The sequence below is a fragment of the Cnephaeus nilssonii genome (assembly GCF_951640355.1).
Source record: "Cnephaeus nilssonii genome assembly, chromosome: 12".
NCBI lineage: Eukaryota > Metazoa > Chordata > Mammalia > Chiroptera > Vespertilionidae > Cnephaeus > Cnephaeus nilssonii.
The window spans coordinates 76,966,550-76,990,789 of record NC_137083.1 but is presented as its reverse complement, the minus strand read 5'-3'; positions in this window follow the sequence as shown (position 1 = coordinate 76,990,789).

Below are 24,240 nucleotides of genomic sequence, written 5' to 3'. Positions count from 1 at the left end.
GAGGAAGAAAAGATGTTGCCTGGCTTCTAACCATCTCTCTCCTCTCTGCCTCACCACTTTGCATCTGTGTCCTCCTGGAAACTCCCCTTCCTCCATCCCCAAAGCACGGCTGTCACACAGTGATGTGCGTAGTGGACTTCTCCTAAAGGCTTGTGCAGCACAGACAGTGATTTTATTACAGGTAGGAAATACTACAGCACTGGAGATCAAGCATCAATTTTCTGAAAAATTCATTGGCCATTTCCCGCTCCAAAGTACTTTCTACTGCCAGGGTCTCCATAGTTCCTGGATCCTCTCCCTCTCATCTCTGGGTCCTGAACTCTCTCTTCCAGGATGCCCAGAAATTATTTCTGTTATTCCATCCCTGCCTCGAGTTCAGTTAGCTAGCCCTATCTCTAGGAACCTCATTTTTAATAACCAAAAAGGCCCACGAAGATATTCCTAAAGTCCTCTCTTAGCAGGAATATTCTGCCTTTCTCCTATGGTGAAAGATTTGTTTGCTCCCTGACCAGGGGAAGGAACCTGCAACCCAGGCACATGTCCTTGGGTTTTTGGAATAGTTTTTCTGTTACATGTAGAGGATAGGAAGGCTGTCTCCACTTTCAGTGAGAAAACATCAAAGTAGGAGTCAAATTAGGTCTAACAATGACTCACCACATGACAGGGGGAAAAGAAGTCTGCGATATCCCTCTTCCCAACAAATTGTAAGGGGAAGGGATAGAACAGCATTTCTCAGCCCTGCAGAATTAACGTTTTAGGCTAGATAACCTTGTCATGGGCGGCTGCCCCGTGCCTTGTGGGATGTTTAGCAGCATCCCTGGCCTCTACCCACCAGATGCCACCTATCCCCATCTCTAGTTGTGACAACCAAAAATGTGTCCAGACATCGTCATATCCTGGGAAGCAAAATCACCCCTGCTTGAGAACCAAGGGCTGTAGAAAGGCATGCCTCAGATATAGGACAGGACAAGATAACCTTGTTCTGTGCCTTCTGATCCAAGGCTCTCCTCACAGCTCACTTGAGGCTGGTCCTGTGACCAGGGCCAGCTAGCAGGGACCCAGACATGGAGAGTGGGTAGTAAAAGGGTCTGAGCGGCAGTAGAGCTGGGGCAAGATGCTGGTGTCCAAGTAGACATTGACTGAACAGGTTCCACCGCTCTGCACCCCTCAGGGACAGAGACACCCCTGGAAGAGTAGGTAGGAGGGGCTGAATGGATCAACTCAATCCTGCCCCAACCCCAGAGGAAGACTCCCAGACACAAGCTGTGTGAGAAGAGTCTAGTGTAACATCTTCACGTTCAAAGAACAGTCTGGGTTTTACAACAATGCATCCCAAGGATTGGGAGGGTCATGACTTGGGCATTTGGTGGGATAGAGAGGCCAGAGACCTGTGTTCTAGACCTGGCCCTGCCTGCCACTAATGACCTGTGTGACTGTGGATGAGCTGCATGCCCTCTGGGTCTCAGCTTCGTGGTCTCATAATGAATGGATGTGGCCAAGTGCTGTCGAGTCTTCCAGCTCTGACCTCTGGCCCCACAGACCTGTTTCCATGCCCATCCTGCTACTTTTCCATCATTTGTTGAGTTTTCTCAACAGCCTAGTTCCCCAGCCCTGATATTTTCAATCAGCCAGCCAACTTTCACGGAGCCCAGGCCCATGCCCCTAACCCTAACCCCAGGTTTTTATTTGCTGCATTCAGGGACAAGGGAGGCAGGAGGTGGGGAGTGCTGTGTGGCGGCTGGCCTTTCACGTGCTCCTTTGGTGAGAGACTTTCTCAGATAGCCCCTCACTTTTCATTTCAACTCTAGTCTTAGCCCCGTCTCCAAGCAATTTATACTCGTGTTGAGAAGTCAAGACTAGCACACATTTCTACTTTATTTTGCCAAAGGTGAAAAATGCCACCTTCTCCACAATTGTAAAATGTAGCCCCAAAATAACTTGGTTTATTCCAGGCCTGTTTCATAATTTATAACTCTTGACATGAGCTTTTAAATTCTACAAGAACAAATCCATCTTTTATAGTTCATTCATAGCACTCTTTTCTTCTCCCTCTGGACAAGGAGAATGTGGCAGTTGGGTCCATGTAAGGGTATGTCAGTTGGTCCAATCTGCCATGAACTGAATATCTGTGACCCCCACCCCCCAAAAAAAACCACATTTAATATGTTGAAACCTAATGCCCAAGGTGAATATTAGGAGGTGGGGCCTTTGGGGTGATTAGGTCACGATGGCGGAGCCAGAGAGCTCCCTCACCCTCTCAGCCAATGAGCCAAGAAGTGGGTCCTCACCAGACACAGCATCTGCCTCCATCCGGACTCCTCAGCCTCCAGAGGGTGAGAAAGAAATGTCTGTTGTTTATAAGGCACCCAGTCTATGGTACTTTTGTTATAGCAGCCTGAATGAACTAAAACTCATATGAGCACTTCACACTCTCATCCCTCGGCTCTCCTGGCTGCCTTTCTAGCAACCCCAACCCACTCACAAGTGTGCAGGTTGCTGTCATGTGTCAGTGTGTGACTTCAGTTGAATTCATCAGACTGGCCCTGTCTGAGGAGCCAGCGGACAAATGAGACCCTGCCAGGCTCTGATCCCAATTTGTGCATTCCTCCCCAATGTGGGGCAATTTTGTGTTTGAAAGGTTCTGAAAATGAAAAGAATTCTACAGCATGGTATTGCTGTGAGTACTGAATTCCCCCCTCTCCCCCCCACCTTCTTTAGTTTTTGTTGATCCTCACTCGAGGATATCTTTCCTTTTATTATTATTTTATTTTTAGAGAGAGAGAGAAAGAGAGAGAGAGAGAGAGAGAGAGAGAGAGAGAGAGAGAGAGAGATTGCTTTGCTCCCTGACCAGGGGAAGGAACCTACAACCCAGGTGCATGCCCTTGAGTGGGAATCAAACCTGTGACCTTTGGTGTGGGGCCGACACTCAGCCACACTGGCCAGGGCATACTGAAGACCTCTTCTCAAGCCCCCCTTTAGAGCAAAGAGAATACAGCATCAGTCCAGGAAAACTTTGCCCCGCTGGCTTCCCATTAAGAAATGGAAGGCCAGTCATTTTAAGGGTCATCTGGGGCCCACCACCTGTGTTCAAGCGTGGGCCATAGGTGAGCTCAGAATCTCAGGTAAACAGGTAGCACAGAAAGCAGTTTTCCCAGGCCCCACGCTCCAGGTCCCACGTGGGGCAGCTTCCAGCGTTCTTGTGGGGAGAAAGGATGCCAAGGACTGGAACCAGAGACATCACAGTTAGGGGAGACTCTGCTATTGAAGAAGGAGTGGGCATCACCCCCCTAATTACAAGTTGTACTTGGCCAACACACAGCTGGAGGAGGAGCAAGGCACCGAGATGCTTCCCCCTCAGCCGGAAGGCACTGCATCCAGGGGGAAAACCGGGAATTGAGGAGACTGGGAACAGCCAAGCTGTGGATCGGCTGAAGGAGGGGCACACCAGAAGGGCTGGAAGGATGTGCCCATGTCCAGGCAAGAAGTGGGAGTGGACATGTTGTCACGGAGGAGGGCACCCCTGCTTGCACTCCAAGGCCGTTCCCCTGAGCAGCGAGAACGGTGCAGAGACAAGGCCTCGTCCTAGTGCAGCAGCAGCTTGCCAAGCAATTAGTCAAAGGAGCTGCCTCCTCACCAAAGTCACTTGCAGCTTTTCTGCATTTTATTCCTTAAACCACACATGTGACAGTTACACAGAACATCCAGTGCTTGCCAGTCTGTTGGCAAAAAGTTAGTGGGAAATGAGGCGTCTGTCCTCAGTCAACGGTGCTTCACCCCAGGCCCTCCCCATGGCCTTGTGTGATGTGAGCGGGGTGTCCCTTCCAGTCCCTTCCAGACACTGCTGCTTCACCAAATGCCTGAGGTCACAAGAGGGTGGCCTGGGCTGGAGCCGCAGCCAGTGCAGCTACAGGAGAGAAGCTTAATGGCTCACGAGAGCAGATTTTCCTAAGACCTGGGCTGCATAGCTCTGCCTGAGCCCAAGCACGCCCCTTCCTCCCGTGCCCGTCAGGACTACCTGTGTGGAAGGACAGCGGCAGGAGCCACTGGACAGGGCCAAGCCATCCTCAGATCTGCCCCATGCTCCCATCTGCTGTCTCACTGTGAACCACTACTTCTTATTGTGGGGAAAGTGCTTGCTGTGAGGGGAGGGGCGGGAGAGAACTTTGCCTCAGGCACTGCTCCCTTCTCGTGGCATCGTTAGTCCTGGGCCCATCAGATGCAGGTCTGGATAGTGCCCCCTTAGCTTGGGACGGCCACTTAGAAGAAGAAGGGTAGAGCCCTGGGCAAGGTCAGCTGAGAGCAGCCTGGAGTAACTTAAATGGATCTGTCCATCCAGCAAGGACAATTTGAGTGTCTGGGAACCAGCCAGGGAAATGGGGTTGGGGGCGGGGGAGGCAGAGAAGGGTCTTTAGAAAGATGGGAACCAAGCAAGAAGGCCTTGGAAAGACGAGGAAGGTCAGCCAGTGAGAGAGATGTGGATAAGGAGGCGCCAAGAATTTCAGGCTGTAATGTCTGAGATCCTCTTTTTGGTGGTCTTCTGGGCTGTGCTGTGAGATAACTTTCCCTGTGCTCGCAATGACCCCGCCAAATCTGCATTTGTCAACTGCTATAGGCAACAGCCTGTGGCTAGTGGGGTTCTGGGATGGAAGAGGTGGCAGTAGCCACAGCATGCTTAGGGGACAAGTGCCTGCAGAGTCACAAGTCACAGGGGGACTGACTGGAACCGGAGCCTCGGCCCTCAGCACTCCAAGATGGGGAGGCACTGGGCACACCCTATTCTCCACAGGATGGGGCTCCAGCCAATTCTCAGCAGCCCAAAGGAAGTGCCCCCCCGCCCCCCCAACCAGGGCTGGAGGAGGGAGGGCAGCTGGGCCATGTCTCTAATTGCTGTTTAACCCAGCCCTCATTCCCCACACTCCTGTCACCAGCCCTGACCACAGCTCTTCTTTATGGCCACTCAGAGCCCCACAGAAAGCCAAACTTGTATGAATGACAGTCACAATTTGGGAGTGCCTGGGGCAGTTTGACATTAAATAAAGCACTTGGTCATTTTCCCATCTGCTAAGAGTTTCATTCCACTTAGGCCACTCAAGACCATGAGAACAGCCTCATTTGACCCTCCTAGTGCCCCTAATCAGCAAGGTCCCTCAGCATCTGCAGCTCTCCGTCACCTGGTAGAGCTGGAAGAGGAGGCACCACCATCACATACGGCCACTTTACTGCCGAACCCTCTCCAGACTGTTTCCCTAATGACTGATTTCCTTGCCAGTTAGCATCGAAGTCTTTTGCAGCCAGACCTTATGCTAGTGCTAATTTTAAAATAATGGTAAGACATCATGCTAAATTCTCTTGCTCTGGTTTCTTAGCGATGGCTCTCACAGACTTCCAACTCACTTATAAGCTATGATTATAAAATGATGAAGCTGATTGTTTAAACAATTGTTTGGAATATAAAATTAAGCAAAAAAAAAAAAAAAAAAAAACCAAAACAAAAAACCTGCCCTGTGCTTGGACTGCCAATAATCATTTTATGTAAATTGCTATTGCAATAAGATGATCAAGGTACATTGAGTTTTTATAGGATTTAATATCATGCACCTATGCAGCTTTAAGAAAACAATTACAACTCTTTCTTTTACTAAACCCTCATTAATTTTCACACCAACCACCCTTTTTTGATATACAATTATCTAAAGCTGTCTCAAAACAGTCACCTTGGAAGGCCCTGTGCTTCAAATTCATTTCAAGAATACCAAGCACTTGAGATAGATGGGCCTCTGCATGTGTCCTTCACGGGCCCCACGTGGTCTGAGCACCAGACACCTGCCAGGAAAACGCTCTCCAGTGGGTGAGTGTGAAGTCTCACCTGAGCAGCAGGCTGAGCCCTTTCCAGTTCCCAAAGGCCTGTCCATCACCTAGGGGGAAAGGTTGGTCACACAGACCTGAAGGTGGAACAGAAAAGCCCTAGGACAGCGGTTGGCAAACTCATTAGTCAACAGGGCCAAATATCAACAGTACAAAGATTGAAATTTCTTTTGAGAGCCAAATTTTTTAAACTTAAACTTCTTCTCATGCCACTTCTTCAAAATAGACTCTCCTAGGCCATGGTATTTTGTGGAAGAGCCACACTCAAGGGGCCAAAGAGCCGCATGTGGCTCGAGAGCCGCAGTTTGCTGACCACGGCCCTAGGAGGAATCTTTCTCGGCCTCAACCATCAAAAAACAAAAGAGCAGCCAAAGAGGGCAGTGAGCAGGAGGCCTGCATGCAGATACCAGCTGCTGCTTATTTGAGAGATTTTAGCTAAGTCTGAAGCCTGAGCCAGCACAGGCCATTCATATGGAAAAGCTGCTGTAAACAACTTGGGTGGGGCTGCAAATTGGATAGGGTGGAATCCCCAGGATGCTCCAGTGTGCTCCAGGCTGATGGAGACTCAGATATGGTTGCCAGTCAGCCCTGTGATGGGGGAGGTCCCAGCACAGGAACAATGACTCCTGCAAACACGCCTGTCTGGGAGAAAGCCACCCCCTAGTTCCTGCCCTGATGCCAGACAATCCAGTTTCTCCCCGTATGTGTCTGGGTCTCCCAAAGCCATCCAGTACTGGGAGTCTAAGTTTGTGTTGTGGGCCCTTTAAATGGAACACCTGTGTTTCTAGCAGCCTCGTCACTCAGCCACAATCCCCACTTGTTTTTACAGCCCACAGTTGCATGGACTTCTCTCCCCAGCTCTGGAATCATGGGCTGGGAGTCTGGTGTGGGGCTGGGACCCTTGCTTCTCATAGGCAGCTTCTGCAGAGAAGATCGCCCTCCCAATTAAAAAAACGGCACACGTGGATGTTGGATCAGCCCATGCCATGCCTCCGCTCCTCCTAACAGTCTCAATGTTCTTTCTTCTTTACTTCTCTAGTTTTAGGACTTCCATTCACCCAGCTTTCAGGCGGTTCTGAATGATGGTTGTTTTGTAGTTTACTTTAATTTTAATATGTTGTGGGAAGTGGCATGTATAGGCATTTACCTACACTGCCATCTTGGTTCCCCGAATCATCTTTAACCAGTTACAAAATGAGTGATTCGTGGACCTCTGAGAGCTCCAGGAATTCCCCACTGTCCTGAGATGCTCAGAACCAGCGGGAGGGTGGGGGGCATTTCCAGCACCTTTGCTGGGGTGCTCCCTGTGCTAAGTCAAAGATTCCGCGTGACCTCTCCTTCTGCAGACTCTGGTTTCAGAGCAATAGCTGGGAGGGGAAGGGAGGGAGGCTATGACTCATGGCCTCGCTGAGCAGGAAATGAGCAGCAAGGGGCCCCAACCCGGCAGCAGCTGGGACACAAGGATGTGCGGTCCTGAGCCTCCGGCAACGTGGGCTCTCGCGGGCGGCTGATGAATGCCTCCTTCTGCTGACCGCAGGCACACACCCGACAGGCCCAACCTTGGGCAAAGCTGAGTTCAAATTGCCAAAACCAGTCTTGGAGTTTTGGAAATTTGAGAGGTTTGGCAGAAAGACCCCTGGCACCTGGACGCACATGTGTACACCTAGCCTGCCACCCACAGTGTGTGACTGGTGCCCACCTTCTTTCTCCGGGTTCCCTCCGCTTGGTAGCTAAGGTGGCCAGACCGCCTTCAGCCCTGCCGTTGTGCCACTGCCGCGGCCTTTGTAGTTAGCGGGGCCCTCAGTCACCAAGGCGAGATGGCACAGGCTTTGGGGGAGAAGCAAAAGCAAGAACAGCGGGAAGGTGACTTCTCTGGCTCTTACCCCAGAGTGGAAAGGAGACGCTTGCGTGTCTGTGGCGTGTGTGTGTGTGTGTGTAGGTCCCTGTTACATGGAAGGGTGGGATTCAGCAGGTTCATGACCATCCTTAGTTCTCTGGGAGGGACCTGTAAGCCTGGGTGGGAGTGGACAGGAGAGTCAGAGGCAGGCAGTGGGGTAATGAGAAGACAGAGCTGGAAGAGGAAATGAGATCTGGGGTGGGCGGGGGGATAAAGACTGTCCGGTCCAGAAGCCATGCACCTCAGGGCTGCAAGGAAGGGCCTTAGAGTTAACCTGCCATTTGACGGGAAGAAACTGGGTCTCGCGCCGGTGGTGTGACCTGCACAGCTTGGTGCAGGGTTAATGGGTAGAGCTGGGGTCAGGCCAGGCCCTCCCTGTGCTGGGGTCAGAGTCCTGCTGGTCTGGAATCAGCAGCAGACCATGGGGAAGCCTCGTGATTCTTCCTCCTTTTTAAGCTCAAGGTGACAGAAGGGTTTCTGTGTGTTGGCCAGGCGAGAGAAGGTCGCCCGACTCCCCTTTCCTGTCCTCCTCCCAAAGCTCCCCTTCACTGACACCCCGCAGGAAAGGCCTCTAGAAGCAGCAGGTTTTTGTAAATTGTCTAGCTCCCCCGCCTCATGCAAAGCAGTCTGTTCTCTCCGCTTTCTCCATTTGCACCTCCACCTGAAGCAAAGCCACAAACAAAACAGCAGGATGTGCTGGGCTGGAGGGAGGCGGGCAGAGGGTGGAAGTCCTGTCCTCTCTCTTCTCTCCCTTCTCTCGGGTCTTTGTGGTCCTAGAAAGTTCAGGTAGGACGGGGCGCCATTTCCCACTCCGAATCCAGCTCCAAGCTTCACCCGCTGCCCTCCCGCGGGCATCTCTGCCAAGCCTGGCCTGGGCGTCCCCAGCATTCCTCCAGCAGGACTGGGCTGGGGTTTGGATTTCCGCCTGTCCTGGGGGGAAATGCATAGGGACCCTCCCCCCCGCCCCCCCGCCCAGGTGGGAGCCTCTGGCAGGCGTGAGTGGGCAGAGGTACAGTGGGCATAGCGAGGGGCTCCCTCCCGGTACAGCCCCCGCTGCGCTGCCCCTGTGTTCTGGGGCCTGGGAGCCGCCAGAGGAGCGGGTCAGCCTGGCCACGTGGAGGCGCCCACGACCCGGGCGGAGTGATCTGCTCAAGGGCGTGGCCAGACTCCTCCGCGGCTTAGCCCGTGCGGCTTCGGGGCCAGGCCACCCCGGATCTCGGAGCACCCTGTCCTGTTTTCTGCGGCCAGCAGGACTACGAGCCCACTTCCTGAGCACTCGGAGCTAGGTGGGGTGCAGAGTGCAAAGGGGGGTTCCCCTTTGCCATTCAACCTGCTGTGCTGATCTGAGGCCCCTCCTCTCTATGCTCCAGACATGGGGCGGGGGGCGGGGGGTTGTCCAGCTTCCCCCGGAGAGCCAGGCGCCCGCCCCCCAAGCCTGGACGTGGTCCCCGCGGCCGCCATCTCTGCAATGCCTGCCCTGCCTGCTTCTCAGCTCCTCCATCCCCCGAGCCATTGGGCCCCCGGGTTTGTGGGCTCTGTGCTCGGTACCCCAGGCTCTGCTTCCCCATCTGCCTGGGTCTTCCATCCTGGCCCTAATGACCCCGGGCAGGCCCTACCATCAGTGTTTCATTACATCCGGGTATTGAACAGCTTGTCAAATTAATCTAAAACTCTCATCCGACATCCAATTTAAAGTTTTTCTTTCCAGTTCAGCCTGACCCCAGGTCCGAGGCTGGGCAGGGGCTGCTGTCTGCGCCTCGCCTCCCCTGGGCTCAGGGCAGGGCGGGGAGAGGCCTGCGGAGACTGCCCGCCTGGTGCAGAGGAGTGAGCCAGCGGGCGGGCACCCCTGGAGAGAACAGGGGGCAACCCAGGGTTGGGCCTGCGGGGCCTGCGATGCTGAAAGGTGCCGGGACAGTGCAGGGCATTTTAGCCTCACAATACTCGCGGGTCCTGTGTGGGTGGTGTTTCCAGCTTCGGGCTTTACGAAAGATTCACAGACACCGAAAAGGTCCCATTCAATGATCTGTTGTCTCTTTCTCATTTTTCTTTGTAGTTACCCACCCTAACAGTGAAAATTCAGGCATCTGCTGCGGCTTATGGTCAAGTCTAAATCTGTTTACTTACTTCTGGGCGATAAAGTGTTCCTGCAGTGACCTGGCCTGCCAGCCCAGAGCCTCCTGCTGGCCACCAACACTGGACACTAGGCTGGTGGCTGGTGGCTGGTGGCCAGGCCCTCTGGGTTTAACTCTCACCCGGACCCTCCTTCCCTCTGCCTGACATGGATTGTTTGTGGCTCACAGTCAGGGATCCCCGTGTAGGAGCAGAGAGCTTTGTGGCTTGGGGGCACAAATGGTTCCTAACTCCAGATCCTGTGGAAGGATGTTAGAAGCAATGAAGAGGGGTTGAGTGCTTCTCTCCAGAGCAAAAAGGTCCCTCCTTCCCTCCCTCCCTCCCTCCTAAAAAAATATAACAGCTTGCCCTGGCTGAAGTTGCTCAGTGGTTAGAGCTTTAGTCCAGAGGCCCATGTCCTGAAGGGTCATGGGTTTGATTCCTGGTCAAGGGCACATACCTGAGTTGCAGGTTTGATAGGAGGCAACCAATGGATGCCTCTCCCCTCCTCCCCCTCCCTCCCTCCTTTCCTCTTTCTCCAAATTTCAATGAATAAAATACAAAATATAACAGTTTATGTAATTCACATATAATTTAATTCACCCATTTAAAGTGCACAATTCAATGATTTTTAATATATTCACAGAGTTGTGCAATGATTGCCACACTGGAACATTTTTATTATCCCAACTAGAGGCCTGGTGCATGGAATTTGTGCACTGGGGGGTGGAGGGGCCGGGGTCCCTCAGCCTGGCCTGGGCCCTCTCACAATCTGGGACCCCTTGGGGGGATCAGGCCTAAGCTGGCAGTTGGACAGTCTGGGATCCTTCTTGCAGTCTGGGACCCCTCCCTCCTTACCATCTGCATGCTCGCTGTTCCTTAGTGTTGCCCTGGAGGTGGGAGAGGCTCCTGCCACCACCATTGCGCTCACCAGCTGTGAGCCCAGCTTCTGGCTGAGTGGCGCTCCTCCTGTGGGAGTACACTGACCACTAGGGGGCAGCTCCTGCATTGAGCGTCTGCCCCCTGGTGGTCAGTGCACATCATAGTGACCGGTCATTCTGCCGTTTGGTCAATTTGCATATTATAGTTTTATTATATAGGCTAACAAAACCCTATACCCATTAGCAGTCACTCCCAGTTTCTCCCCAACACTCTCCAGCCCGAGGCAACCACTACTCTACAGAGAAGGGATAAGGTTGCACCCTTTTACATGCCCACCAGCGATGGCATATGGTGGCTCCAGTTGCTCTGTATGCTCTCCAGCACTTGCTGTTGTCTGAGTCTAGCCTTCCTGGTGAAAGTGAAAGGGCCTCTCTTCGTGGCTTTGATTTGCATTTCTCTAACGAACAATAAGGTTCACCATCTTTTGATATGCTTATTGGCCATTTTGTATCTACTGAAAGGAAAAATGGTACTCAAATGTATCTTTTTTTATTTTTAATTTCTTTATTGATTAAGGTGTCACATATTTGTCCTCATCCCCCCATTCCCATTCCACACCCCTCCCCACGGATGCCCCAACCCCCTGTTGAACTTAACCATTGGTTAGGCTCATATGCATGCACACAAGTCATTTGGTTGATCTCTCCCCCCTCCCCCCACCCTCCCCTATCCTCCCTCTGAGGCCCGATAGTCCGATCGATGCCTCCTTGTTTCTGGTTCTGTTCTTGTTCATCAGTCTATGTTGTTCATCATTTCCCCTAGATGAGCCAGATCATGTGTCACTAGAGATATACTTGTATGAACTGAATGTGAGATGAGCAATAATAGTTATGCTGACAGGCAAATGAATCAGTCTGTAGTGAGTTTCTTTCTGGACCAACAGTTCTTTTGAGACCCAATATCAATGTCCACCAGTTCCTTATGTGTACATGTTGGCACTGACCCCTCAGCTCTGGATGGTGGACAAATGGTGGTAATGCAGGTTCGATTCCCTCTGGTTGGGTCTCGGCCGGACCCAGGGGCACGGCTTCATCCGGACCCAGGGGCACGTGGCCTCACCCGGACCCAGGGGGTGTGTGGCCTCACCCGGACCCAGGTGCGCGCGGCTTCCCCCGGACCCGGGACCCAGCCTCACCCGGATCCAGGGGCACATGGCCTCACCTGGACCCGGGATCCAGCTTCACCCGGACCCAGGTCAGATGTATCTTTTTATTGAGTTGTGTGTGTATGTATTTTTACTTTTTTCTTTATATTTTTGTTTTGTTAATCTAATGATTAATAATAGAATATGTCAGATGTTAGGAATGATGTTAGGATGTGGGATTCTATTACTAGGTATACTAGCTAATGTTGAAGACACTCTTTTTAAGTCAAGGAAAATGTGATCAGAAAAAAAAAAGAATTTTGAAAGCACAGTGACCGGCTTCTTCAGTAAGGCAGAAGGTCAAAACTAAAGTTTCAAAGCAAGTCCACTTCTGGGCTCCTCTTTACAAGAAGTTATTGTTCACTGAACCCCTAACCCTTTTCGTTGAGGAAGAGTAGATTTTTTTTGCCCTAATGCTGAAAGATGTGCTATTTCCATTTCCTTTTATGAACATTTATGATCCTTTGTTTTTCCCCCCATTTTTTTATTAAGGTATTATATATGTACATATCTTACCATCCCCCCCCCCCACTCCCATACATGCCCTCACCCCCCAGAGTTTTGCATCCATTGGTTATGCTTATATGCATGCATACAAGTCCTTCAGTTGATCTCTTATCTCCCCCACCTCTCACTAACCTCCCCTCAGTAATTTGACAGTCTGTTTGATGCTTTAATGTCTCTGTATCTATCTTTTTGTCCATCAGTTTATAATGTTCTTTATTATGCATAAATGAGTGAGATCATGTGGTATTTTTCTTTCATTGACTGGCTTATTTCACTTAGCATAATGTTCTCCAGTTCCATCCAGGTTGCTGCAAATGGTAAGAATTCCTTCTTTTTTATGGCAGCATAGTATTCCATTGTGTAGATATACCATAGTTTTCTGATCCAGTCATCTGCTGACAGGTACCTAAGCTGTTTCCAAATCGTAACTATTGTAAATTGTGCTGCTATGAACATAGGGGTGCATATATCTTTCTGATTGGTGTTTCTAGTTTCTTAGGATATATTCCTAGGAGTGGGATTACTGGGTCAAATGGGAGTTCCATTTTCAGTTTTTTGAGGAAACTCCATACTGTTCTCCACAGTGGCTGCACCAGTATGCATTCCCACCAGCAGTGCACAAGGGTTCCTTTTTCTCTGCATCCTCACCAACACTTGTCATTTGTTGATTTGTTGATGATAGCCATTCTGACAGGTGTGAGATGGTACCTCATTGTCTTTTTAATTTGCATCTCTCAGATAATTAGTGACTTTGAGCATGTTTTCATGTGTCTCTTGGCCTTCCTTCTGTCTTCTTTTGAAAAGATTCTATTTAGGTCCATTGCCCATTTTTTCATTGGATCATTTATCTTCCTTTTATTAAGTTGTATAAGCTGCCTGTAGATGTTGGAGATTAAACCTTTATCAGTGATAACATTTGCAAATATGTTCTCCCATACAGTGGGCTTCCTTGTTGTTTTGTTGATAGTTTCTGTTGCTGTAAAAAAGCGTTTTATTTTTATGTAGTCCCATTTGTTTATTTTCTCTTTAGCTTCCATTGTCCTAGGGGCAGTATCAGTGAAGAAGTTCTTTCGGCATATGTCTGAGATTTTGCTGCCTGTGGATTCCTCTAGTATTTTTATGGTTTCCTGTCTTATGTTTAAGTCCTGTATCCATTTTGAGTTTATTTTTGTGTATGGTGTAAGTTGGTGATCTAGTTTCTTTCTTTTTTTTTTTTTTTGCTTGTATCTGTCCAATTTTCTGAACACCATTTATTGAAGAGACTGTCTTGACTCCATTGTATGTTCATGCCTCCTTTGTCAAATATTAATTGAGCATAGTGGTTTGGATCAATATCTGGATTCTCTATTCTATTCCATTGATCTATATGTCTGTTCTTGTGCCAGTACCATGCTGTTTTGAGTACAGTGGCTTTGTAATACAGCTTGAAATCTGGTATTGAGATCCCTCCTACTTTTTCTACTTTCTCAGGATTGCTGTGGCTATTCGGGGTCTTTTTTTATTCCCAATTAATTTTTGGAGAGTTCTTTCTAGATCTGTGAAATATGCCATTGGTATTTTAATGGGAATTGCATTGAATCTATAGATTGCTTTGGGTAGTATGGACATTTTAATGATGTTAATTCTACCAATCCACGAACATGGTATGTTCTTCCATCTGTTTACGTCTTCCTCTATCTCTTTTTTCAGTGTCCTGTAGTTTTCTGCGTATAGGTCTTTTATGTCCTTGGTTAAGTTTATTCCTAGGAATCTTAATTTTTTTGGTGTGATGGTAAAAGGGTTGCTTTTTTAGTCTCTCTTTCTGTGAGTTCACTATTGGTGTATAGAAAGGCCATAGATTTCTTGGCGTTAATTTTGTATCCTGCTACATTTCCAAATTAATTTATTGAGTCCATTAGTTTTTTGATGGAGTATTTCGGGTGTTTTATGTATAATATCATGTCATCTGCAAATAAGGACAGCTTTACTTCTTCTTTTTTAATTTGGATGCCTTTTATTTCTTCTTCTTGTCTAATTGCAATGGCTAATACTTCCAGTACTATGTCAAACAGGAGTAGTGAGAGTGGGCATCCCTGTCTTGTTCCTGTTCTTAGGGGAAATGGTTTTAGTTTTTGCCCATTGAGTATGATGTTTGCTGTGGGTTTATCATATATAGCTTTTATTATGTTGAGGTATGATCCTTCTATTCCCACCTTGCTGAGAGATTTTATCAAGAAAGGGTGTTGGATTTTGTCAAATGCTTTTTCTGCATCAATTGATATGACTATGTGATTTTTATCTCTCAATTTGTTTATGTGATGTATCACATTTATTGATTTGCAGATATTGTACCATCCTTGCATTCCTGGGATGAATCCTACTCGGTCATGGTGTATTATCTTTCTGATGTACTGCTGGATCCGATTTGCTAGAATTTTGTTGAGGATTTTGGCATCTATGTTCATGAGGGATATTGGCCTGTAATTCTCTTTCATTATGTTATCTTTATCTGGTTTTGGTATTAGGGTGATGCTGGCTTCATAGAAGGAGCTTGGAAGTGTTGCTTTCTCTTGAATTTTTTGGAATAGTCTGAGGAGGATAGGTTTTAGTTCTCCTTGAATGTTTGGTAAAACTCCCCTGTGAAGCCATCTGGCCCTGGGCTTTTGTTTGCTGGAAGTTTTTTGATGACTGCTTCAATTTCTTCCATAGCTCCTGGCATATTGAGCTGTTTAGATTCTTCCTGATTAAGTTTTGGAAGGTTATATTTTTCTAGGAATAAGTCCATTTCCTCCAGGTTGTCCAGTTTGTTGGAATAGAGTTGTTCGTAGTATTTTTTAACAAACCTTTGTATTTCGGCGGGGTCTGTTGTTATTTCACCTCTTTCATTTCTGATTTTGTTTATTTGGGTCCTCTCTCTTTGCTTCTTGGTGAGTCTGGCTAGAGGTTCATCAATATTGTTTATCCTTTCAAAGAACCAGCTCTTGGTTTTGTTGATCTCTTGTATTGTTTCTTTGGTCTCTATGTCATTTATCTCCTCTCTGATCTTAATTATTTCCTTCCTTCTGCTTACACTGGACTTTTATTGTTGCTCTTTTTCTAACTCTTTGAGTTGTAGGGTTAGGTAATTTATTACCATTGTTTCTTGTTTTTTTGCAGTAGGCTTCTACAGCTATGAACTTCCCTCTCAATACTGCTTTCGCTGTGTCCCATAGATTTTGGATATTTGTGTTTTCATTGTCATTTGTTGCCATGATGTTTTTTATTTCTTCCTTGATCTCTCTGGTAACCCAGTCACTGTTTAATAGCATGCTGTTTAATCTCCATGTGTTTATTTTCCTTGGATTGTTTTTATTGTAGTTGATTTCCAGTTTTATGCCACTGTGGTCTGAGAAGATGCTTGATATGATTTCTATCTTCTTGAATTTGAAGAGACTTTGCCTATATCCCAACATATGGTCTATCTTTGAAAATGACCCATGTGCACTTGAGAAGAATGTATATTCTTTGGCTTTGGGGTAAAATGTTCTGAAGATGTTGATTAATTCCATCTGGTCTAGTGAGTCGTTTAGGATTGATATTTCTTTTTTTTTAAAATGTATTTTATTGATTTTTTACAGAGAGGAAGTGAGAGGGATAGAGAGTTAGAAACATCCATGTGAGAGAAACATCGATCAGCTGCCTCATGCACACTCCCCACTGGGGATGTGCCCGCAACCAAGGTACATGTCCTTGACCAGAATTGAACCTGGGACCTTTCAGTTTACAGGCCGACACTCTATCCACTGAGCCAAACCAGTTTCGGCAGGATTGATATTTCTTTGCTGATTTTTTGTTTAGAGGATTTGTCTAATGGTGATAGTGGGGTATTAAAGTCTCCTACTATGATTGTATTGCTGTTAATCTCTCCCTTGATATCCTCCAGGAGTTTTTTTTATGTATTTGGGTGCTCCTGTATTGGGTGCGTATATGTTTACTAGAGTTATTTTTTCTTGCTGGATTGCTCTCTTTAGTATTATGAAGTGGCCTTCCTTATCTCTTGTTATGTCCTTCACTTTGAGATCTCATTTGTCAGACATAAGTATTGCTACCCCAGCTTTTTTTTCATTTCCATTCACATGGAAAACCTTTTTTTTATCCCTTCACCCTCAGTCTGTGTGCATCTTTTTTTCTGAGGTGGGTTTCTTGTAGACAGCAGATATATGGGTCTTGTTTTCTTATCCAATCCGTTACCCTATGTTTTTTGATTGGGGCATTTAATCCATTTACATTTAAAGTTATTATTGATAGGTACTTATTTGTCACCATTTTTATTCTATACCCCTGTGTTTCTTCTTCTCTTCTTATTTCTTTTTTTTACATCAGACCCTTTAGCATTTCTTGCATTGCTGGTTTGGTGGTGATAAATTCCCTTAGTCCTTTTTTTTGTCTGTGAAGCTCCTGATTTCACCTTCAATTTTGATTGATAGCCTTGCTGGGTACAGTATTCTTGAATTCAGACCCTTCCTTTGCATGACTTTGTATATTTCATTCCATTCCCTTCTGGTCTGATGAGTTTCTGTTGAGAAATCAGTTGCTAGTCTGATGTGGGTTCCTTTGTATGTAACTTTCTGTCTCTCTCTGGCCGCTTTTAAGATTCTTACTTTGTTGTTGGTGTTTGCCAATTTAATTATAATGTGCCTTGGTGTCGGTCTTTTGGGGTTCATTTTGCTTGGGACTTTGTGAGCATCTTGGATTTGTGTGTGTTTTTTCTTCTCTATATCAGGAAAATTTTCTGTCATTATTTCTTCAAACAGGTTTTCTATTCCTTGCTCAGTTTCATCTCCTTCTGGAACCCCTATTATGTGGATGTTGTTTTGTTTCATGTTGTCCCAAAGTTCCCTTAGGCTCTCCTCCTGCTTTTTAATTTTTTTTTTTCTAGAAGCTGCTCTATTTGGGTATTTTTCCCCATTTTGTCTTCTAGCTCACTGATGTGGTCCTCTGCTTCTTCTAGTCTACTCTTGATGATTTCTATTGAGTTCTTTACAGCATCGATGCCATTTTTCATTTCTTCTTGGTTCTTCTTCATTTCCTCTTGGTTCTTATTCATACAGTTGAATTTGTCTTCCATTCTTTTCAGCCACCTTATTACCATTTCTCCGAATTCTTTTTCTGATAGGTTGCTTGCCTCTAATTCATTTACTTCCTTTTCTGGTGATGCCTGCTTTTCTTTCATATGTGGGCTGTTTGTCTCCCCATGGTCTCTCTTCTCCGGATGTCTGGTTATGTAGTTCTTTCTCTCCTGCGTTGATTTAAAGGCACAAAATACAATACAACCAGGTACAACACACAAGGCACTGAATAGAAATGTATTCATGATATTAATAAGCTCCAATGAAGGTGACCACCAGAGAAAGGCAAATTAGGGGATAGGAGAGAAAGAAGAAGAGTAAAAAGAAAAAAAAAAAAAGGAATTTCAAAATGAAATTGGGAAAAGGAAAAAAAAAGTAAGAGAGACAAGAATGAGACTAAGAGAGAAAAGGGGAACAAACTATATATATATGGGGAGTAAACTCCAATAGAACAACCACTAATCCCAGCAAATGCCAGCAACAAGAACCTAGACATTAATACAAACTACAACACCAACTAATATCAAGTGAGGCAAGGGAAAAAGAAGTAAAAAAACAAACAAAAACAAAGCAAACAAAAAACAAGCAAACAATAAAAAGAATAAGCAAAACAATCTCACAAAAAAGCATATAAATTCAATATAATCAACATTCAAGCAAACTACAACAAAAGGACAGAGAGAAAAACAATATTTTTTATAGTTAAGAGAGCGAAGAGAGAGGTGTGTATGGACTTGGAACAGGGGATTGGAAATTAGATATATAAGTAGGGTGAAATTTTAGCAGGGGGTAAACAGAAAGAATAGGGAAAATGTAAAGCAGGAAAGGGTTAAGATAAATAGGACACCAAAAGGGAAAAGGTTAGGAAGGGAGTGATGGCATAAAGGTAAAGTTGAGATAGGGTAAAACGATGCTAAAGGAAAGATGAAAGTAGAATGTAGAACACTAATCCCAAAGTAAAATAAAGAGAAAATAAAATGACACTTAAAAAAAAAAGGTAAAATAGTAGTAGTAATAATGCTGATCAAAAAGAAAAATGTAATAATTAAAAAGGTAAAATCAAGTGAGGAAAAAAGAAAAAAAATTAGTTTCTTAAGTAAAAGATGCAAAAAATGAAAATAACAAAATAAAAATAAAAATTAAAATAAAAAATAAAAAAATAAAATGTGCAGTAGTGAAGGTCATTCACTTCCTCTATTGTTCTGTTTGGCACGCCTTTTTCCCAGTCAGGACAGTATTGCAGTTCCCTGCGTTCCACTGCTCCTCAGTGTTGTAAGCCAGTCCTGATTTTTAAGCAGGCGGTGTCTTAATTTCTTGTATTCCTTTATTTTTTATTACATAAGAGTCAATTTTAAATTCAGCGCCTGGGTGGCAGTGTTTCTGGATTGACTTCTGAGTCTAAGGCCTCTCTAGCCTTCTTTCTCTGTGGCACTCAATACCGGTTTGCGGAGGTGGGCTGCCTCAGAGCTGGCTCTCCGATGGTCACTCCCCGCTCCGATCCCCAGGTTCCAGAAAAACAATTTCCCCCTGCAGTCTTCCAGGGCGTCTCCAACTGGGGATCCTTGCTTAGTAATAAGAAGCAAGGAAAGGAAGAGGATAAAGCCCAAGTGTGCGAACAATGTGTCTGCACGCATGCAAGTCCAAGCAGCCTGCACACTTTTGAAACTCCCAGGTTGTCCCTCCGAGTCAGATCAAAATGAGCTGCCCTTTAGAGATCCCCCCCTGTTAGCAGCTCTGAGGACCCCTTCCACATTCACGGATCATGCCAGCCCCAACAGACACGGACTTTTCTAGGCACAGACTTCCCCGGTCCTCCAGCTCCCGCAGCGCGCGCATTTCTCTCTCCCACAGGGACCAGAGACCTCACCTTATCCCAGGCGAAATCTGACCTTTCTGTGGTAGAGTGAAGAGCTCCTTTGAATCTGTGTGTTTGCGCCAATTGGGGACCGGTGTTCTGGGGCTCACAGCTGTTTGGTGGTCGCCGCAGTTGTGGATTTTCAGGCTTCCGATAAGATCCACTATCCCTTGCAAGATGGCGAGGTTTACCTGTCCGAGCCCGTAGCTCCTGGAGCGGACCCAGCCACAGCCGCAGTGAGGGCTGCCCGGTCAGGGGAACCCTGTCTAGCAGTCCCCCACCTTCTCCTGGAGTTTAGATGTCCCTTAGCTTGCTAACAAACACTCCCCGTGCGAACCTCAGCTGTTCTTTCTTTCTGCTCTGGGACAAGGCTCGGAACATGTCTGTCTATTCTGCTGCCATTTTCTCCTCTCCTGATCCTTGGTTTTTTAATGGTTTCAAAGCTTTGATACAATGTTTGGACAGTTTAAAAACATGTAAAAAATCACCAAGATAAAAATTGTTGATGTTTTAAATATTGTATCAGTTGTTATAAAAGTGCTTTGTCCAAATCCCAGAATGTTTACCTTAATAGTGTGAAGATAAAAGATTTGAGGTTCATCTTCCTACTGCCCTACAAATGAAAGCTCTTCAGACAGGTTTCCGGAATATTGGGCATCACCAAAGGTCCGTCTGCTTAAGACATCCCTTGGAAACCAAGGGCCCAGACTAATCCTGCCCCAGACCATGGCCACACCTTCCCACGGAGTCCCGGGGTAGGATGGAGAAACCAGGAGCAAAGGCAAAGGCAAGCAAGGTCAGATGGATTGTCAGCAGGGGGTGGGCCCAAGCCTGGTGAGGGACCCCCACACAGCAGGTAATGGGGGTGGCTCTGTGCGCCCCTCCAAAGCCCAGTCTCAGACTTTCCCACCAGCTGGACGCTCAGAAGGGAGAGAAGTGAATGATGACGGGTGTGCGGGGCTGCCCCCCCAACCCCCCGCTTCCCTCCCCAGTTTGGGTGGATGATAAAGGGCAGGAATGGGAAGGTTAGGCCAGCTCCCAGCTGAGGATGGCACTAGCTCTTTATGCTGAGGCGTGGGGGAGGGGAGGGGGTTGCTGCATCTTTCCCTGCATCATCTGCTCTTTGAGACCAGAGTAGAAAGTCTGGGGAAGGTGGGGATCTGGGAGGAAGCGGTTTCTCCTCTAACTTGCATTGTCCCTTGTTAACCTATTGAGTTTGGTGGCCAAGTTTAGTTGGCCAGGGGTTTGGGTGCTGTAGGAGCGTTTTTGTCACTTCTGAAAGCCACTTCTATGATTCTGGCCAGGCACCTGGCTGTCTCCAGGGACCAGCATGCCACACATTGATTCCCAGCCGGTTCCCTGCAGGCCCCAGCTCCCACCGTGCAGTCCTCCTTGGTTATGTTCTGCCAATACAGTCTCCCTTGATGCTTAAGCTGGTTGGAGATGGTTCTGTCACTTCAAGTAAAGACAAGAGGAGACTAATCCACAGAATTAAAACAATTCACTAATTCAACAAATTGTGCTTTCCTGGCCAATAAAGAAGAGCCTGTGCTTGTTGGTGGGTGCTCTTCTTGAAACGTGCTGCTTGCGCTTTCCCATCAAAAGTGAATCACACCGGGGGCCTGAGACAACCCGGGAGGTTTGGGAGGGAAGGTGAAGGCACAGTCTTCGGGGCCTGGAGATGGAGAAACAGAGAGGGCAGGAAAAAGTAAGGGGATGCAACAAACAGATAAAACATGTCAGTGCCTGGAGAAGACATTCCCTGCGGGAAGGCAGGCATCTGGCCGCTCTGTCTTTAGCCTTCCTGCCCTCCCGTTCCTCCCCAGGCACATCTGTCTGGACCATGAACTTGGACCCAGTGTTGCAAACAGTAGGCTAGCCTCTGAGCTTTGGTTCTGGGGGGAACCTTTGGCACTGGAGTCGCAGCAGCTCAGGGCGCCACCTAGCGCCCAGCCGGTGGTGGTGCTGAAAGAGCGCTCCCCCGCCCCTCCTCTCCCCCAAGAACAAAGAAAGGGAGCCCAGAAACAATAGGCCTTCAGTGACCAGGAAGTCCTGGCAGAGGGAGGGTAGGGAGGCGATGAGGAAACAAGCATAGGAACAGCCTGAGCTTCTTGCTCTTTTGCCATGCACCCTTGAATCCACGTGTCCTTGTAAAATATGCTTATTTGCTGCCTGAGGTTTAAAAATGGTGCTTCCTTTCTCTGTCCTTCTTCAGGGTCCTTACTGTTCCTGAAAGAGTAATGTCTGGATTGCTTGGATGCAGTGTTTTGTTCTTGTGCTCCAGCTCCTGAATGTGGGAAGTTGAGAGTTATTGGAATATTCCCGCCACTATATTTGTTCACGTTGTACCCCTTTCTTTCATTTTAAATTTCCATTTCCCCAGTTTTAGTGAGATGTAACTGACATGTTACATTGCATTAGTTTTAGGTGTATGATGTGATGATTTGAAACATGTAAATAATGCAAATGATCACCACAACAAGTTGTTAACATCCATCACCACACAGAGTCACAATTTTTTTTCCTGTGATGAGAACTTTAAAGATCTACGCTCCTACCAACTTTCAAATGTGTAATACGGTATTGTAAAGTACAGCCACCATGCTGTACATCACATCCCCAGAAATTGTTTAACTGGAGTTTGTACCTTTTGACCACTGTCATCCATTCCATTTCTGGCAACAACTACCAATCTGTTCTGTTTCTATGAGTTATGTATCTTTTCAAAAAATTTAGAGTTAAAGGAATAAGAAACCTGAAAAAGTAACAAGAGTTTTACTCTGCTTTGCCTGAGGAATCCTACATGTATTTTTTTAGGTAACAAAAAAAAAAAATCCTTTTATTTTGAAATAATTATAAAATCACAAGTGATCGCAGAAATAGTACCAAGAAGCTGAGTCCCCTTCATCCTGATTTCCCCAGTGGTGCCATCTTAGTGCTGTGGTACAAAGTCACAACAGGACCTTGATGTTGGTACACTGTTAGCTAGGCCACAGAAGGGACTCAGTTTCCACCATGCTTATCTCAGGTGTAGACTTGTCAATCCACCACAAAAATCCAGATGCAGAACTCCTCGATCACTTGCTGCCTCTTTTATTCACATGCCCCGCCCATTCCCACTCACCTCTCTCATTTTGAAATGCCATCTGGATATCATTCTGGATGCATTGTTTTGGGGTGGACTTTTGTATTCGCCAAGCATAATGCCTGGATCACAAGCTCATTCCTTTTCACTGCTGATCAGTGCTCTGTTGTACAGATTTTTTTCAGGGATTTCTCCACTGAGGGACATTTGGGTTGTTTCCAGTCCACTAGCCTATCTAATAAAAGAGTAATATGCAAATTGACTGTACCTCTGCTACACCACAAGCCAGGCCTACCAGCCAATCAATAGTGAGTATGCAAATTAACCCAACCAAGATGGCTGGGGCCACAGAGAGAGCAGGAGGGAGGCTTCGGTTTCTTCGGTAATGGAGGAAGCCAAGTTTTTCGCACACCTTGGGTGGCCCAGGCCTCCGCTTAAGGCTACAAAGTTTCAATTATAGAAGATAAATAAATCCCAACAGAAATGTCTTCCGCCACAGAGCAAGCAGAACCTTGGCTCTGCACTAGGCTACAAAGTTTCAATTGTAGAAGATAAATAAATCCCAGATACCAGGGGCCTTTGCTTGGGTCCAGCAGAGAAGGAAAGTTGGGGGAGACCAGCCTGCAGGGGAGGGCAGTTAGGGGCAAACAAGCTGGCACGAGAGCAGTTAGGCATCAATCAGGCTGGCAGGGGAGTGGTTAGGGGATTATCAGGCTGGCAGGCAGAAGTGGTTAGGGGCAATCAGGAAGGCAGGCAGGTGAGCAATTGGGGGCCAGCAGTCCTGGATTGTGAGAGGGATGTCCAACATCCCTCGAGGGGTCCCAGATTGGAGAGGGAGCAGGCTGGGCTTATGGTAAGGTGACCAGATTTTAACATTGGTAAAGCGGGACACCATTGAACAGGGCGGGGGAGGGGGGGGTTCTTGATTAAAAATTTGGTCTATATGGAGCAACAAAAATTTTCATAGAACGCAAAAATAGTATTGTAATATATTTTTTAAAATTTCAACGTAAGTACAATTTACAAATATAAAAAATAAAAAAATATGTATAGTATTATTTTATTCTTTGGCATATTTCTCATTTGAGTGAATTTTTTTTAGTAGATTGCTGTCGTTGTTTAAAAGGTCATGAAATTTTTCACAAGAATTTGTTAAATTATATTTCACACATAAAATGGCTTTCAAAGTCTCAACACTTAATTGTGATTTTTTTGATGTCCACACTTTATTTACGGTAGAAAAAAACGCATACAGTCGCAGCATTAGTTCCTGGTAAGGACAGTGCGTATTCCACAATTTTTAGTGCATTATTATATGGAACATGGTTTTTTTCAAAATGATGAAATATTTCTAACCATTTGTTCTCTATTGTGATTTTTGCTGATGCCCAAGATTTAACCTTTTCCTTATCAATATATTTTTTAATAATGATACCTCATTAAAAGGGTCATTTTCGGAAATATTAGTATATGGGAAATTTTGAGTAATATGATCGAATGATTTTTGCACATCATTCCAATTAAGTTCTTGTTTTAATGTAACCCAATGAAAATGTTCAATATCATTGTAATGTACCGTCCACTCTTCTAAATAATCTATGCAGTTACTATAGAACTTTTTTTTAAATTTCTTTATTGATTAAGGTGTCACATATTTGTCCTCATCCCCCCATTCCCATACCCCACCCCTCCCCACGGATGCCCCCACCCCCCTGTTGTCCTTAACCATTGGTTAGGCTCGTATGCAAG